The sequence below is a fragment of the Halichoeres trimaculatus genome, unplaced genomic scaffold (assembly GCF_033239565.1).
Source record: "Halichoeres trimaculatus isolate MK-OKI-2021-1 unplaced genomic scaffold, fHalTri1.1 fHalTri1_scaffold_6, whole genome shotgun sequence".
NCBI lineage: Eukaryota > Metazoa > Chordata > Actinopteri > Labriformes > Labridae > Halichoeres > Halichoeres trimaculatus.
Genome location: NW_027437184.1, coordinates 13,714,806 through 13,732,393, shown reverse-complemented (window position 1 = coordinate 13,732,393; position 17,588 = coordinate 13,714,806). Strand labels below are relative to the sequence as shown.

Genomic DNA, 17,588 nt, shown 5'->3' with positions numbered 1-17,588 from the left:
TCCTGGGGTCCATGGTTTATGGAAATACACAAAATGCATCTGGACTGCGACTCTGTTGTGCTGTGTCTTGACTGCATTTCTCAAATTACACCAGCTGCGTGTTCAGTCTGTCAAGCAGCGTGACTGACAGACAGCTGGAGTCACGAGGCCAAGGAGTTTACGCGGTTTCCACTCTATTAATAAGTCTCTCCTTATTCATGATGGGCTGTAAAACCTCAAACCTGCTGACTCCTGGCTATGCTAATTATGTCCATTTATTACCATAGTCAAGCTAAATACAAACTAATTTTGACATAGTCTGTTTTATTTTGAAAGTCATTGTGTGTTTTAGGTAGTTTCCGGTCACAACTTCCAGTCCCGCTCGATATTTCCTATTGTTATGGATAAGCCCCACCCGGGTCCAGAGCATAACAGAAAAACATATCGCTAACCCTAACCTGAAGTGTACAAGTGATCTGAGACAGCTAGAGAAAGAATGGACTGGTTTTCATGCAGAAACAACAGAAGCGGGAAAAGCTCACCCACACGTCCTTCGGCCGGGCACCTGGCGAGGATGGCTCCGGTCGGCGTCGAGTCGAATGGCGGACTCAGTCGTAGCTGTGCGCGGCGAACCCAGTCGGCTTCTTTCTCAGTTCAGTTTTTGTATTTTGGTTGGGGGTCAAACAAAAAGGAAAATGCTGGTTTTATCTCAGTTGGCAGCCGTGTTGCATCCTCAGGCGTCTGTCCGTTGGCATCTTCAAAAACCTCCCAGCTGCAGCCCCTTTCACCTGATGGCTAATGACGTCTTACAAAAAGGAGACAGACGTCCACTCCTGGCGCACCTCAAGCATGATGCATTCAAGTCCATCAGAAAACACAGTTATGCCAACACAGCTTAACCCACTTTATTTCCATCGTGAAAACCAGTCCAAAGTAAATGAGAAAACAAAAGAAACCCCCAAAAAAGAAGAAAAGAAAGAAGAGGATCTATCTTGCCTTACATTCCTAACACTATGCTGAATTTATGCGTCACAGCTCTGAGTCCATCAAAAATAGGATGGCTGCAAATTACCCACAACATGACAGACCAGCCACGCAGACGTACTGCAACAGAATGGATCCTGTGTGAGTTGACAAGTTGACTTGAATGAAACGTATTTGATCCATTTGCCGTAATGGAACGCAGATGTACTGCTGATGCATCCGTTGTATTTTAGCCGATAGTCTTCTTTTTTCTTTCCCACCTGATGCCCCTGAGTCAGAGACCAAAATCACAGAGTGCATGATAATGAATGCACCTGTATTACACGAAGAAATCAACCAATTTTTACTTTATTTGAGCCAAGTTCAATTCTAACTAACATGCAGCAACTTGTAGTGGCAGTATAGCTCTTCAATGCACTGATCTGAAACTGTGATTCAGTCAGGACGTCTCTCTGCAAAAGAATCAATACCTCAAAGGAAAACAGTTAAGTTGATAGTATGAATCTGCTCTGGGAGCTACTTGCCCTCCTATGTGTCTCAGTGGAATGGCAAGTGGGGAGAGCACACCTCGATACTCTTTCATGTGCATGCATGAAAAGCCAAGACAGGGAGACCAGCAGCAAAGACCTCCAGAGGAACAGAACTGAACAGCGTGGACCTGGATGTTAACGGCACTGGTATATCAGACACAGCATAAACAAGAAAGGTTGCAAAGCTATTTGCAGGGAGAGCAGCAAGAATAGTCAGGCTAAAGCAGTCACACTAGACCACCTAATTTGCGGTTTGGCATTTGGACATGTGGGTCTAAATACACTCGATGTAACTTTTCCAACACTTTGAAAAAACTTCTAGAAACAAGATTATGTTAACGTAAAGCTTTCAGACCCTTGCAGGTTGGAAGCTGTGTCCTGCCTTCAGCTAATGATTAAGTAAAAAGCTGTCCTTCTGGCCTTTATTTGAAACACTTCCTGTGAGCGAAGCTTCTTAAATTAATTATGTTTGCTTAATGAATAATTAAGCCAAGGGAAAGATAATTTGGTGTTATGCAGCGAGCCCGACCATTGTGCATGAAGAGGAAGCGGCACTGCCTGGATGATTTCACATTGGGAGTGTGAAATGAGAATTAGCAAACAATTTGCCTCCTGTTCTTGCCTTCACCATGACTAAAACATCACTGCTGATTATGTCTTGACAAGTGTCAATACTGCACGCCTGCTTGTTAGCTCTGCCAGAGACAGGTTGCTCGCGAGGTTCCATTATGGAGGTTTTGAAATGAGACGTATCGATTCACAGTGTGAATGAAAGCAGATAACAAATGCTGTTGTGTCTCGCTGTATTGTCACAGTCAGCTCAGAAGAAGTTGAAGCACGGCGGTAATGACAGCAGGCATAAACAGACGTTAATAGCTTCTTTTCTGTGAAGGTGAGACACGAGGATGGAGATTAGGCCATGAGAGAAGACTTTTAATTATCCAAGTCACACTAGGTGCTTGAGAAATAAAACATGAAAGCCAGTGGTGCAGGTTTTATGAGGATTTCTCACAATCCTCACACAGTCTCCCATGTAGCCTCCAAGACCTGGGCTTGTACCCATTAAAAAAAGAATATATTTCACTGTATTAAAAAAATATGTTCATTTCTGTAGTGGAGTAAATTAAGTTACTTTTCCGTACTTCACTTGAAGGATGACTTTTACAGACTGACGTCATTAGGTGGTCAATAACAAATAGGATTTTTGCTTTTAAAAAGTACCTGCAAACTACGTCAGTATTGAAATGAAGAAACTCCACGGCTGGTTGGGTTGAATGGATAAGTCTGTCACAGATGATGAGTGTAGTTTTTTTTTTCTTTCCTTTTTTCAAATCTTTTTTTATTTTTTTTAAATCTTTTATTTCTTATTTTTTATTCAATGTAACTTCCTATGTCAGCCTGTCTGCCTTTGCTCTGCACATAGACATTTTTTCCTGCATACATTAACATATACATGTCATTGATCGCTTCACATGCTGAATTTACAGACCAGGACTACAGATGAAATGTATGTTTAGTCTGTAAATAGAGATTTGCACAGGAGCAGTCTTATTCCTAACGATGTATAAAGTGTACATTACATTATGAAAATACTTGCAAAATTAATACACTTAACATCACTGCATATTCTTTAGCAAACATTTTTATGTTGTACTTAGAAAAATTCTCCTCCAAAGATGAATGTGTTGGTAATGGCAACTAAAGAAAATAAAACTGATCTGACTTTTCCCCAAAAGAAAAACTCAGAAAATGCAAATGTATTAGAGGACTTGAGAGTAAATGGTAAATGGTAAATGGACTTGAGCTTATATAGCGCTTTTCTAGTCATGGACCACTCAAAGCTGCTGTACACCACAGGTCACACTTACCCATCCACACCCGTTCGCTCTCACATTCACACACTGATGGATCCAATCTTTACTATGACAGCTATCCATCAGTATATCTAACACAATCACACCCTTTCATACCCATTCACACACCACTGACGCAGCAGTGGGAGCAACTAGGGGTTAAGTGTCTTGCCCAAGGACACATCGCCATGTGTCGCCCAGAGCTGGGCTTGAACCTGCAACCTTCCGATCACCGACCAAGCGCATTCTCCAACTGCGCCACCGACGCCCCCGTGAAACTGGGGAGCTCTGACACACCTGCTACTTTGCAATTTTACGATGCAAGTTGGAGGCATAATGTGAGAGTCAAGGTGCAATTAAAGATGAATTTTACATAAAACTGGATGCAACATTGATATCAAATAATAAACCTTTAACCCATTTTAATAGCAGGTGGATGTGAGTTCTCCCCAATAAGGATGTCTAACTTAGACAAGCAGCAGTGCCTGGTTCAATTTTGTGGCAGTCAGTGATGTATCGGCTCCATGAGTCACACACATAGAAAGACAGAGAGAGACAGACTCACACTCACACACATATACACCCTCATTCTATCTCCTTGTCTTCACCTCTCACTCTACTCTCCTCTTTGTCCCTCCCTGCTCGTAAGGACTTGCCAAGAAATCATTGGCTCAACTGAGAAAGGGCAAATCCTCTTCAGCCAATTTAAATTCTCCTGAGCACATGCTGCCGACTATTCCAAACTAATTAATAGACATGTCATGAATAAAAACACTTTGATTATGAAAAGAGGTTGCCCTCTGCCTCCTTTTAGGCTTGTCATTAGTATGAGGACACATGTGGTGAATAGCTGGAGTGTTGCTACCAGCAGCCTGAGACAACCACAGATGCCCTCTTTTGATTAAAATTTTGCTGCATGTTTTATTCAGGGACGAATGCATGGACCTGGTGCCACACTCTCTGATTAGCTCTACCTGGAGCAACAGGAGAGCTGGGCCAGCAGGACCAGCAGGGCAAGGCCTATTCAAAGGGCAGGACACAAAGACATGTGACCCTGGAGCCCTCTCTAACACGAGTGCACTCCATCACCCGCCGCCCTCCTGCTCTCTCTGTCAAAGTGACACACAGCGCAGAACGACAGTTCTATAGCACCACTTAAACCTGAACTGCTTCACATTCATTTATGTGGCTGCCTTGCAATGTAGGAATGTAGCAGCACATCGTGTAGCACTTATAAGACCAGGAGGGTACATAAGTTCTTATTTTTCTAAAGCAGAAAGATAAACTTTGTCTATGAGAAAAAAAAGTATTTGTGTGTCTCCAGGTTTTTTTTATTCTTACTTTTTGAAATTCTGACACCTTGTAGTGGCAAGTGCTTGACATAAACTCAACAGTAATCCTTCAAAGTTTCTTTTATTTAAAGTAAGTAAAAGGATTTTTTTTTTTTTGCGCTGATGCAAATGCCTGTAAATTTTCTCTTAAAATTGGTTTAATGACTCAAACTAAACATTTACATATCTATTGCTCTCTGTTTCCCCCCTCTATCTATCTATCTATCTATCTATCTATCTATCTATCTATCTATCTATCTATCTATCTATCTATCTATCTATCTATCTATCTATCTATCTATCTATCTATCTATCTAAAATTGATATTGTTTGATACAGGCTAACCAAAAAGGGAACATGGCACATTCATGCCATTTATTTATTTATTGATTTATTTGACTGTGATGTCAGGAAGGCATCCATTTTTGCAATCTTTTTTTTTTATTTTTGTGATACTTGATCACTCATGATTCTTTACAGTTGAAAAAAAGGTAACCTGCATGTAGCGGGAATGTTGGGTGTTAGTGTAACACCCAACCGCTTTATTGATCGTGTTGTACAACTGCAGGATTTCAGACAGGAACATGGTGTCTGAGCAGTGTCTCTACTAAGAGGTTCAGGCTGTCAACATGTGGTCCCAAGCCCAGCTGACTCGTCCCAAAGGGGAGCTGGACCCCCTGCAGGAGCCATCTGTATCCAAGACAAGGCGATCCATCATCCTCACTGCAGAGCTCAATTTAGGGTTCTTTTCCAGACAGCTTCAGGCAGCAGAGAACAGCTTTACATGTGCGTGTCGGTATAATGAGAGCCCTTGAAACCTGCCTAGTGGCTCTCAGAGCCAGCCTCAAGGGCTGATGGGAATCGATGAGTCAATCCCTAGGGCTGATCTTACGCCCATCCTTGAGGGTTGTTACGAATGTTGTTTTTTACGTCTCTTAGTGAAGGAAGAAACTCTTAATTAAAAGAAGAAAAAGTGGTCACTGTGTTCAGAAACAGGGTGGAGGCAGGTGTGTCATTGATTTCTTACAGAGCACTCTTGGATCTCTAAAAGCTTTTTATAAAAAAAGGAAAAATCCTGCTAGTTCTTTGTGCTACTGTATGTATTTCTTTATTTTATTACATGTGTAATCTCACCCAAGACAGCTCTAATGCAGAGATCCCGGAGTCTTTTATTTTCCAAATCACACAAACTTGATCTGGTATCTGTGTAAGGGATTACTGCTGTAAGCAACAATTATTTATGTGTTTTTCTCTGCAGCCTGAGTATGAAAAAGCAACGCTGGTCTTAACATCCATTAGTGCTCTTGACTATTTTGACCAGAGTACAACTGCCCACAGTGTTGCTTTAGAGCACATTTATGGCATAAATGGTCAATGTTCTTAATGCTTCAGGTTTCACAGAAAGTTTACATTTTATTTTACCTGGTATGTTGACTCACAGCTCACATCCGTTTCCTTGGGGCAAAAGTTGTCGGGGGAGGAGGATTAAATGCAATTGGGTTCACTCATGCTTGAGGGCTTGCCTGCTGCAACAACAGGAAAGTGCTTCTAATTAATTTCCACAACCCAAACTTTTCACACAACCCCCAGTCACAATGTTTCTTCTTTTCCCTCAGGCAATCATTTCTTCTACTGCTCGGAAACATACAATTTAGTCAAACAGCTGATCCTGGTCTTTGATGCAGTTCAAACTTTAAAAAAAAAAAAAACCTTTTGCAGAGCTTCGAAGAACTCGCAGCTGCTTTTGAAATTTTCATTGATGAGAAGTATTCATGAATCACATACCTCTGTCTCAAGTTATTTTAATTTTCTGAAAATACATTTTTGAAAAAAAAGGGAATTGATGGCTTGTCCTGAAATTCAAGCAGTTATTGCTGTTTTAAAATTTCAGAGAGTACATAAACATACCACACATGCTGTTAACCATAAGCTACCCTGTGTGTTAGCATCTCATCCTTGTACTTGTCCTGTCAATTTCTTTACTAGGCTAAGCTTATTGTGGTTTTCCCCATTATTAAAATACAAAATCTGCACATCCTTTATATTATCTATTTACATTTTTATCCTTTTATCCAACCTTCAAGTGAAGCCATTTATAATTTTAAGATTACTACGACTTATGAAAATATTTTTCACCAAACTCTGGTCTGACACCGAAAACAAGTATTTTCCCTTTATTTTATCTTTTAAACGGACAGAAACCCATGAGCAAAAAAGGCTGCATGGAAGGATGGCATACTAGCTCTCTGAAAGTGAAGCCAAACTTTCCCTGCAGGACATAAAGTTAGCTGCCCCCATGTTACCAGAGTGACAGATGTGTCAAAATAAGACTTTAGTTTTGATTAGTTATAAGATAATACATAACACCATGATTGACTGCTCTGTTGATACAAGAGGCTCCTGCAGCGTGGTGTGCATGCATGGGATTAGGAAATTAGAGATGGAACAGAATGGAAATGTGGGTTACTCAAAAATCACTGGACACTGTAACCATGAGTGTCTGACTATAGAAGGGCTGTTCTGACCTGATCTTGACTCTTTTAAAGCTGAGAGTTAAATATATGTCTTTATCAACAGAGGAGGTGGTGCTTTTTCCTAAAATTTAAAAGCTGATCCACAAACTCCAGTTCAAAATGTCCAAGATGTGCCATGAAGAGATGGGACATCTACAACCTACAGTCATTAAATTAATCACAGACACGCCTCATCTTAGAAAGCCAGTATCACACCTCACAAAGAGGCCCTGGCCCTGATTTTGATCTCTGCTGTAATGTTAATTCAGAACACTTCACCTATTTTTAAAGAATTGAACAACATTATCATGCCTGTTTCATAAGGAATGACAGAGTGTTTTATTCTAATGCCATTGAGAGTGACTACATTACTGTATCCTGATAGACGCCTGTATTGGACATACCATTGCTTTTCCTGGGTTCAGAGTCTGTCAGTGATGCATTCATGTGTCCGGCAGGTCGAGTTAGTAGAACCTATTTGGTGTCAGTTAATTCAATCAGCTTCAGCTGACTGCAGCACGCTGACGGTGCTCTCAGAGGCCATGAGGGCTTTGGAGAGAGAAGATAGAGGAGGGATCCTCTTGGCAGGGGGCTGAAATGTCATAGCCTGCTGCTCAGGCCAGATGAGGCTGTGTTACACACCGACTTGGCGGCTCAAGACACGATAGTTGCAGCTTATCATATGTAAGCTTGGGGAGGGAATCCAGTAGGCATTCCCATATTTTTGTGTTGTCATATTGAGACTACATCTCTACATTACAAATCTCATCCTCAACGCTGGCGTGCTGAGCTCTCACACAGTTTCTCAATAATCGCATGGGCTGGTTGGCGACAAATCTAAATCCCTCTCCTACAGGTTCCCTATTCCACATGTGACTTGTTGTGATGTTTTCTGAACCGCATACAAAAAGTGTGAGCGGTGAGCTTCGCATAGAGTGCTGAGAGCCGAGAGAATTACCAGACAGGCATAATACCTAATCTGTTTTTCTTTGCCCAAGATCAGCCTGTCCATGTAGAGTATTAGTGCAACCGCAGGTGAGCTTCCACTCAGTAAACTTACTCCTTAAGGTGTTAGATTGTGGGAATAAGTCGAGCATGACACCTTGAGCAAAATATTTACGCATGCAGGTAAAAAAAACGGTTTACTCTGCATCAATTCCTTCAATTTATCCATCTTGATAACTTGTAAAGGGAAACTGTGGCTCAGTAAACATAACTTAAAATCCCTGCAAAGCATTCATGTCTGCATCATATCTTCTAATAATGTAGAGCTGTAATATGTATAGGGTGTGAAAATTAATCATATAAACCCAGGGTTGACTCTGTGAATCATGTAGCACATCTGTACCTTTTCCCATCTTGAAAGCAAGGTTGGCAAATTTATAAGAAATGCAGAACCACGTTTTTAAAAGCAACCAGAAAGTATCCTTCATGCCTAATTTCCAAATCCAGACATGTCAGAAAACTGCCTCAATAGTAGAGGCTGAGTCCTTGAGACTCTTTTTTGGATGAGTATCATCTTATCTAACCAAATCTAGCCAACTTTATAGCAATTCCTGTGCTACTAGCATGCTAGCTTTAGCAATGTAACCAAATGATCCCAGCCACTCAGGGCTGTGCATGTGGCTCTAAATGGAGCCCATCTCATGACTACTGAATTTAATGTTTGAATTAGTTAATGGGCTTATACATTCATATTTCAAGCTGAGGTCAGATTTACTGATGAGTTTTGTTTTTTTTTGGCTGCTCATTACTTAGATTCAAAACTTACTTCATTACTTTTTCCTGTTAGCAGCAGTATAAACTGGTCCTGCATGTGTAAAAGCATTGCCGCAAACCATCTAGCATTGTGTTCAGTGAAGTAATCTTCAGCTTTTTTCTGATCAGACCTTTTTTGAAAATATCATTTCTGTGTCACAAATAAGCAAAGAAGAAGAAGAAGAAGAAAAAAGTTAGATTGTGGTCACTTAAGCCTGCAGTGTTTGTAGTGTTACATCCACTTAGCCAGTAACACATTTTCCTTTACAATCAGCTTATTTAAGTTCAAACAAATATTACAATAAATCCACTATAATTAACTGTGATAAATTACCTACTGTGTTTTCAAGCACACCATTTGGTCAAGAGACTTGCAAGGATGAATATTCATACGTACATCAGTTGGTGTGGGAATTCCTCGAAATAAATCCTTTTTTTTATTGTGTGTGTGTGCACAGAAGAGTACACAGTACTGAATGGCAGGAAAGGTTCAGTTTTGCTGCTGCAGGAGTAGATACAGTAACAGCGTTTACTGTGTTGTGCTTTGAATTCAGCTCTATTGGATTTCTGTCACTTTGTTTAGCTAGCTAGGTTTTGTGAGTTGATGTTTTTGTTTCTATTCTTAGACTGACAAGTCTCTAGAGGAACCCGTGCTTTTATTCTGATCATACAAGAATATAACCCGATTTTTCCGGTAATGATCCCTTCTTCTCTACACGGCAGCCTGGCAGCACGACTCCCTGTAGACAAACAGGCAGTCAGCACACGAGAAATTAAAGAGAACATCTCCACTATATGGGAGGCTTTACTTTAAAGGCATTAATCATACTGTGAGTGAACGTCAAGATACTAAGTCACAATATGTCATCAGTGGTCTTTTTGAAAAGCTGAATGAAAACCTAAAGCCGTCAGTGTCCTCTTCAAAAATAAATATATCCCTTCAGACTTTTCTTTGTGAAATCAGATTCTATTTTCTTGCCTCAGATGAATGGATTCACTGAAGAACAATACAGCATTTCTACTGAATCTGTACAAGTTGTTTACTCTCACACTTAATCCCTGTGGGTTTGGGTGTTTGCGTGTGTGTCTCAGTCACTAAGTGTGTGAGTACTTGAGCATGTGGCCAAAGGACTGTCACTAATAACAGAAATTATATTTGTGTAGATAAACATATGGAGATTGCAGTCTGTGAAATTGACTCCAGGCGGTGAAATTAAAAGAGAGAGCACCGGTTGTTCAAAGGCGGGGCTTACTCACTGCACTGTAAGAGCGTATACTGCAATTCAATTAGTGCCCTTGATCATCTTCTTACGCAAGTCCACTGTGGTGTGATTTTGCGATCCTGGCGGTGAGACATGGGCTTAATCTGAGGAGAGATGTTTGATTTATTTGTTCATTAGAAACTCTCTCTGCAGACGGAGACCTCTCATCAATCCCTGTTCACACTCAACAAGCACAATCAACCGGCGGTCCGTTTCATAGCCGAGGGGAAACACAGAGAAAAAAAATTGCCATGCATCATAAGCGTTGATAAGGCTGTCCCCTGCCAAAATTTTTCAACTAACCCGTGGCGTGGTAATCCCATCCCAAAGTGGATTAAAAATTAAATAGTTTGGCGTGTGTGAGGAAGGAGAGCAGGCTAGTGAAATGCCAGGAGGATTAAGTGGGAGCGGATATAGTGTGGCTGCAGTAGCATGCTATCCTGGAGTTGCTGTTTTTCAATAATAGAAATGTCAGGAAGGGGAGAGAGGAAGCAGGAACGGGGGTGGGGGAAGTGAGGGGGGTGTGCTAACTGGAAAATCACAGATAATGTAGAATTCATCATTACTACTTCCTTCTTACATCAGCTTTAAAACAGCATTGCTGCTGAGAAAAGGCTGAACTCCCACCGTTATAGGAGAAAGATTAGGAGAACTCACTTGAAAATTTTAAATTAGTTTTATACTTTTTCCTAATTAAATCTATGTTTTTTGTGTCTTTATAACAAATTGTAATTCACCATAGCAGTCTATTATAAGCTAATTTTATTGGATGAAACAAACAGTAAAACAATACCGCCTTAAGGAGGAAGTGTTGTTCATATCCGTTTCCACGCTTTATTCTGAGATGTTTTATCTCTCCCTGAGCAATCACTTTGTCAGCATCAGTAATGCTTATAAATCCTACTGTGGAGGAGATTAGTCTGCGAGAAGTGCTGCTGCCTGCAGTAATTAAAATTCTGCTGGATGGCCAGTGCTGCTCCTGCCATCATCTCCTCCAAACATCCTCCCTTTTTTTTTCTTTTTTTTCTTTTTTTTATTCAGCCTGTCTCACTTGCTAACTCTCTTTGTCCTTTTGTCCCTCTCAATAGTTTTAATCAATTACAGTACATTTCAGGCCCGATATCAGCATCTCTCTGCTCTTAAGAGGATGATATGCAGGGAGAACAAAGGGCCTCTTTGAGAAAATCAAACCAAAGATTGCCGGCGACAGTCATCTCCTCCTGTGGCTTTATATCTTATCAGAGATCAGGGTGATGCCAAAGTTATCTGGAAATGAAATGGTATCTGAATTCTATTGGTTTTTGTTGCTTTAAATGCAAAAAGAGGAGACAGAGAATCATTGATGTTTGATGAAGGTCATGAAAGATGTTTTTACATCTTCATTCTTGAAGTCCACACAAAGAGTATGCTAGGTCATCCTGATTTTCCATGAAACCCACTGGACAGTGGTGTATTAAGTACTTGAAAGCCATACTTGAGGAAAAGTAACAATGTCTCAATTGAAATCTACTCCTGTAAAAATGAAAGTCACACTAAAAAAATGACTTGCGTAAAAGTCTTAAAGTAGCTCAAATTAAAAGTGCTTTAGTACAAAAACTAAAACAGCAATAAATCTTTGTTTCTCTCACAAGCTTTATTAAAATTTTGTCTCCCTCCAGCTCTCTATTCCTTTCTTTGCCTCTTGCTTCCTCCCTTCTTCCTTCTCATCTCCTAACAGTGATGTGCTTAAGTTATAAATCTAATCGTGGCTGTTGTTAGTTCAACTTCAGGCCAAAAACTCACTCCGAACTTCTCAAAGTATTTCCTGTTTCTCTTCAGCTGGTCCACTCAGTAAAAGAAAACTTTTTCAAACAAATATCAGCCAAGAATTTATCAAACAAGTTTCTGTATTCCTTGATGTTGACAATAATGATCAAATCCAAACCCTTTCCAGGGTGAAAATGTCTCCTCAAATGGGTCCTGAGACTTTATTTTCAGATATCCGCCCGTCTGAATCTGTCTTGCTCAATAAACATGTATTTTATGACACCACAGCTCACAGCCTGACAAATGCATTCAATCATATTGGAGTGATATACCTTTGTGTGCTTCCCTGCAGCATCAGCAGTATGCAAAGCAAAGGTACAAATCTTGTTACTACAGTGTGACAAACTACTTAATAATTCATAATTTCACCACCATAGAGTTGGCATTTGGAATTCACTGCACTGGAATAATAGAGACACCTGCATGATGTATTGTATGGATAGTCTCCATTAATCTGTCATCATTATGGTCATCTCAGGGAGGAGTGTGACTCACCCGATAAAGGCTGTTAGTCTGACATTTCACATGCACATACTGGACATTCAAGAAGAAGAAGAACCCTGATTTTTGATTGTTTCGTTCATTATTTTTAATGGGTTTTTTTTGTCTTACTCTCTCTGAATACTGGGTTACCGTGAAAAAAAATACTTCAGGAGTGTTGAAAACTGTTTTTTTTTTTTTTTTTTTTTTTTGGCTCATGTCTTGTGCGTTAAAAAAAGTCTGCTACCCTCCACCTCTGGACAGGAAACAAAATCTCCCCAGTGTGGTTTCATCCTTGTCAGTCACACTACATCCTCAAAGTGATGGTTTTTTTTCTGTCACTGATGTGATCCCGGCTGGTTTGTCAAAGTAAAACGGACACATAAATACTGTATGGCAAATACTTTCTTATCTACATGTGTCAGAAAGCAAAGCTGCCAACTCACAGCTCAGCAATCTGCACTTTGAAACGTTGTTGATGACAGTAATCTACCCTGCTTTTTACGCTGTTCAACCGACCAAACTATTTTCAGCTGGTTTGAATTTGCGCCATTAGTCCTAGCTTCTTTCTTTTTTGCTCCTTGCACAGTATTTGCCAAATGTCAGCTGTTTATCTGCTTTATCACCTCATTGAGCTACCCTTTGTCTCTGAGTTATACCTAAGCTGTGATTGGTCGATGAGCCGATGTGCCTCAATTTTCAGTTCTCTGCTGAGTCATGACTGAAATCCTGGAGTTTTAATCAACAGCCTCGCCTCCTGCTCAGTCACCATTCCAGTTGTGTTTATGGCTTTAGTGACCTTTTCTGGACCATAAAACTCAGCCTGTGCCAATCTCTGCAACGTTGCAGGGTCATCTCTTCATCAGTTATCTCTATGCCATAACAGCAACATGACCTCAACCATCAGACCGAGAGAGATCGATGGTTTTATCTGTGAATGTAGCTATTCCTCTGCACATGCTGAAATAAATTCCTGGCTGATAAGAGGAGCACTTTGCAGAAAAGTTGGCAGGTCAGGACTGCTGCTGTTGCCCACCATGCATCAGTGGAAAAAAAAAAAAGGCAGAAGGTCTGCCCATTTGAGCGAAGAAGTCACAATAATGTGGTAGGAAATTTATGGCTGTGAGCATACAGAATGGCCTGTTCATTAAAATACCAGAAGTTTAGAAAAATAACTCCACTTTCTCTTAAAAAAAGGATTAAAGTTACATTATAAATAATAGAAGGCAACAAGGAATCATCAAAAGCTTTCAATCTGTGGATGAAAACTTCTCACCAGTGCTTGATTGCCATTCTAGCTGTGTGACACGTCCCCCCATCCACACAACTCGATCCAGGGAGTCTGCCATCAGCACTATTGACGCTAAGCTTGATGGATACGGCCTGGCAGAGAGAATCGACCAGAGAAACTACAGTGAAGTGGAGTGAGTGGCTGGTTGTCTGGCTAATAAAAGTGCCAAAGAAAATCTTTAAGACGCTGCAAATACTCCAAAGAGCAGCTTTGCAGGCGGTCTAATTAATCCCATAGGGAGAAATACACAACTTTTAAAATGGAAAGATTATCGTTGCAGAAAATACATATCAGATTTAGAAAGTTTATTCAGTTTATTTATCAATAGAAGGTTATTAATGTCTGAATATGGGAACTAAATACACTTTAAGCTCTTTGAATCAAACATTTCTTCTCTGTAAACACTCAAGGACAAACATTTTTTGAATTCATCATCCTCCCAGTCAATGCGGTACATTTGCATGCCAACCGTTAATTTTAAGAAAAAAAATGAATAAAAATAAATAAATAAAAACAAAAAACACAAACCATCTACCTCAGAAAATTGCCCGAGGGGCAGAGGAGTATGTGCATGTACTTGAGTTTTGCACCCAGAATATTAAAACAAGGGTGATAAGGTCTGATGCACTCAGGCACTAAGTCAGCCCAAATCTTTGATTTCGTTCAACTTTGATTGTTTCCCCCGGAGAGGAGATGTAACCATGATGATATGCTCCTACAAAATAAAAGAACAACTCTTTCACACTCAGTTGAGAACAGAATTAGCATAAACTCTTTTTGAAGAGCTGTGTATAAAAGGTTGCTGTTCTTTTAACCTTGTGGTTGGCACAGCTCGCAGCCCTGACACTCTGATGTGTCGGACTGCTCGCTTATTCTCCTCCCCAAAGGGATAAAGCAGACAGGTAGCTGGAGCTGTGTGAGAGCGCTGGCTGATGACAGCCAAACCTATAACAAGCTTTAAACAGTAGCTCTCTCCTTGTTAAATCACTGTCTGCGTGTGCCACTAATGCATCAGGCTGTTTTATACTTAACTGCAAAGTCACTTGTCAAATAACATACAGCACTAAGCACTCAATTTTCCAATCACAGTGAAATTAATTGAGAAATTCAATAAAATGCTCTTAAATGCTTCCTTATCTTCAGCAGAGTTAAATAACTACAGGCAGTGTGATGATGGAATTGGTGGTTCCAATTATACGTCTATTTAATTCATTCCAGCCGAACAGTATCAGGTGACCACAGCGAGGGAGCCTCCTACACAGGAGGCTGAGCTAATCAAACATTTAACAATGAGACAATGTGGATCACATAGTATCTGTTTCCAGTAATGCTGCATGGAGTGTTTTTTCCCCTGTGCTGGTAGATCTGCCAAGATTTAAAGGATTAGCCCGGGCATTTTCCATGGTGATATAGACCGCTTAACCTTGCAATACTGTGACCACTGTTTGCCGCTCAGATTAACCCAGAAATGTACACATTCACCAGATTTTCTGCATTTAATGCTTAACTTCCTGCTGCATGCCAGGATGAACAAGACTGATAAAAATAGCGGTAAATAATAAATATATCAGGTTTGTAATGTATTAGTATCATAAATGGATAAACTTATCAAAAAGTACTGACTTAAAGAATCTGAAATTGATGTTAAATGTGATTTACCAAAGTAATATGAAACAAAACAGTGATGACAGGGTTTTAAGAAGGCTATATCTGGTGAAAGGCAGCATGCAAAATCCATATTAGACTTTAAAAAAAAACATATACACCTGAAAAATCCCAATAAATGTCTTATTGCAGACTTACTTTACATGCCAAAAATAAGTCATGAATTTCTTAAAGAGTACAAAAAAAGAGCTGCCAATGGACAAAAAAAATGTGCTTTGCTTGTCACGGACAACTTCTTAAAGAAATTTGACAACCACAGTTTTCTAAATCCACTTTCAAATTTTTTAATTTTTTTTAAAAAACACCAGCAATTTATGTCTTATTTCTATTGTGAAATATCAAAAATAAGACCCTTTTCTTGATAGCTTGACAAATGTAGCTTATTTTGAGTCTACAATAATTCTTTTTCAGTAAAAATAAGCCAAAGTTTTGAGTTTTTGAAGAAACTGGCAAATAATACCAGCTGTGCTAAATAAGTGATTCTGATTGGACAGAAGCCCATGACACAAGAATAAGAATACTTTTACCATAGTAGTACCACAGAGGTTGAAAAATAGAGTAAACATTTGAAATCAGCATTTAGTATCAATATACTTTTTTGTAACCTAAGTCATAACTTTTTTATATCTATCTTTACTACGTTCATGTTGTTATTTTTCAAAATGTGCAGCTGATTTTTTTGCGCCGATTCACTGGGATCACTGAAGGAAAGTGCTCGGAGTAGCAGTGCTTCAGTCCCCCTCACAGCTCAATCTATACTATAAGCAAGGCAGAGGATTAGAACTCAGAATATCTGATTACATGAAAATCCATCTTGATCTGTTTATGGATTCATAAAACTTCGGAGGCCAGAATGGAAAATTATGATTTTTTTTGCCCTGTTAAACCCTGAGGTCAGGGGAGTAACATATGGCCGGGGATGTGCAGTGCACTTAGAGAATAGTTGCATTAACTGTTCACAAGATTACTGAGAAAGGATGAGATGGAGAAAAACATCAGTGTGGTAATGATTGAAAAACAGCAGAGTGTTTGTGAGTTCAGAAATCAGACATAGTACAAGCTGCACTATGTCTGGGATTAAAGATTGCGTTTATTTATGTTTTTTTTAGTTGTGCTCGACAAAGAATGTACATGCATGGCATGGCAAAATACATATTACTTTCGAGTGCCCTGGTTAGCAAGAAGGCTAATTTTCATCCCCAGTTGCAAGGCAGGTGATATAAAACAGATTTACAGACATTTACCTGAATATTAGATGAGTGCCTCACCTGGAAAAATATGGGCTTATTTTGTATTAAGGGTTCACTAATTACACAACAGTATTTGTTCACATCAGTGGATGTGCCACTTATCTGCAAAGCGAACCCCAAATAAGTGAGGCCAGCCTTTGCTTGTGGCTGCAGAGCCAGAGGGATGAAAGGTGGAGAGACAATGGCTGTCAGGAACAAAGTGAAAGTAATGAAAGTTTAACAACTAGAGTGAAGTCATGATGCAGACTCTAACATAATGGTTAATAATGCAGCAGAGACATTAAAGAACTTTCAAACAGCATCACATGGCCGTGTATGAAGATGGAAAGCAAAGCACATACTGTGTCAAACTGTGTGTGAGAGTATGGAGATGAAAAACGGAAACAAAGATTCGGACTCGACTCGAGACAAGCTGAGTCGGACGACTCGTAGCATGTTCACCACGCTATAGGTTCACGCTTCTTTTGACTGACTGATTGGAGACAGGTGTGTAGCCAGGTCACAAGCACCCAAGCACTCAATGGGCACACACAACACAGTGTGGTTGTTAGCTAATAATAGCGACAGTTCTGATGCTCCAAAATTAGTGCAGTTTGCGTTTAAAACTTCCACTTGACTGGAAAAAGGAGGAACGCGCAATGCAAGATATGCAACGCTGAAATAAACGAAAACGAGGGAACAATGTTCCACTATCTGCCATTTGAAGACTGCTCACGAAGCCAAGGTAGTGAAACCAAGCTAACTCTATTAGAAGTGTGTGCGCGTGTGCATGTGTGTGTGTTGGTGATATGTTTTTCGGTCTTCTTTAGAACATTGTTGCTCATAATAAGATAAACAATTTCACTCACCACTGTCGCGAACGTTGATGGGCTTCTGTAGCCTATGA

The 17,588-nt window shown here is 40.0% G+C and overlaps 1 protein-coding gene across 2 annotated transcripts in view; it reads left to right on the top strand.

The window, feature by feature from the left end:
* The window catches only part of sez6a (seizure related 6 homolog a), a 120,098-nt gene that overhangs the window by 19,212 nt on the left and 83,298 nt on the right, over nt 1–17,588 (top strand). The gene's annotated exons all lie outside the window — the stretch shown is intronic.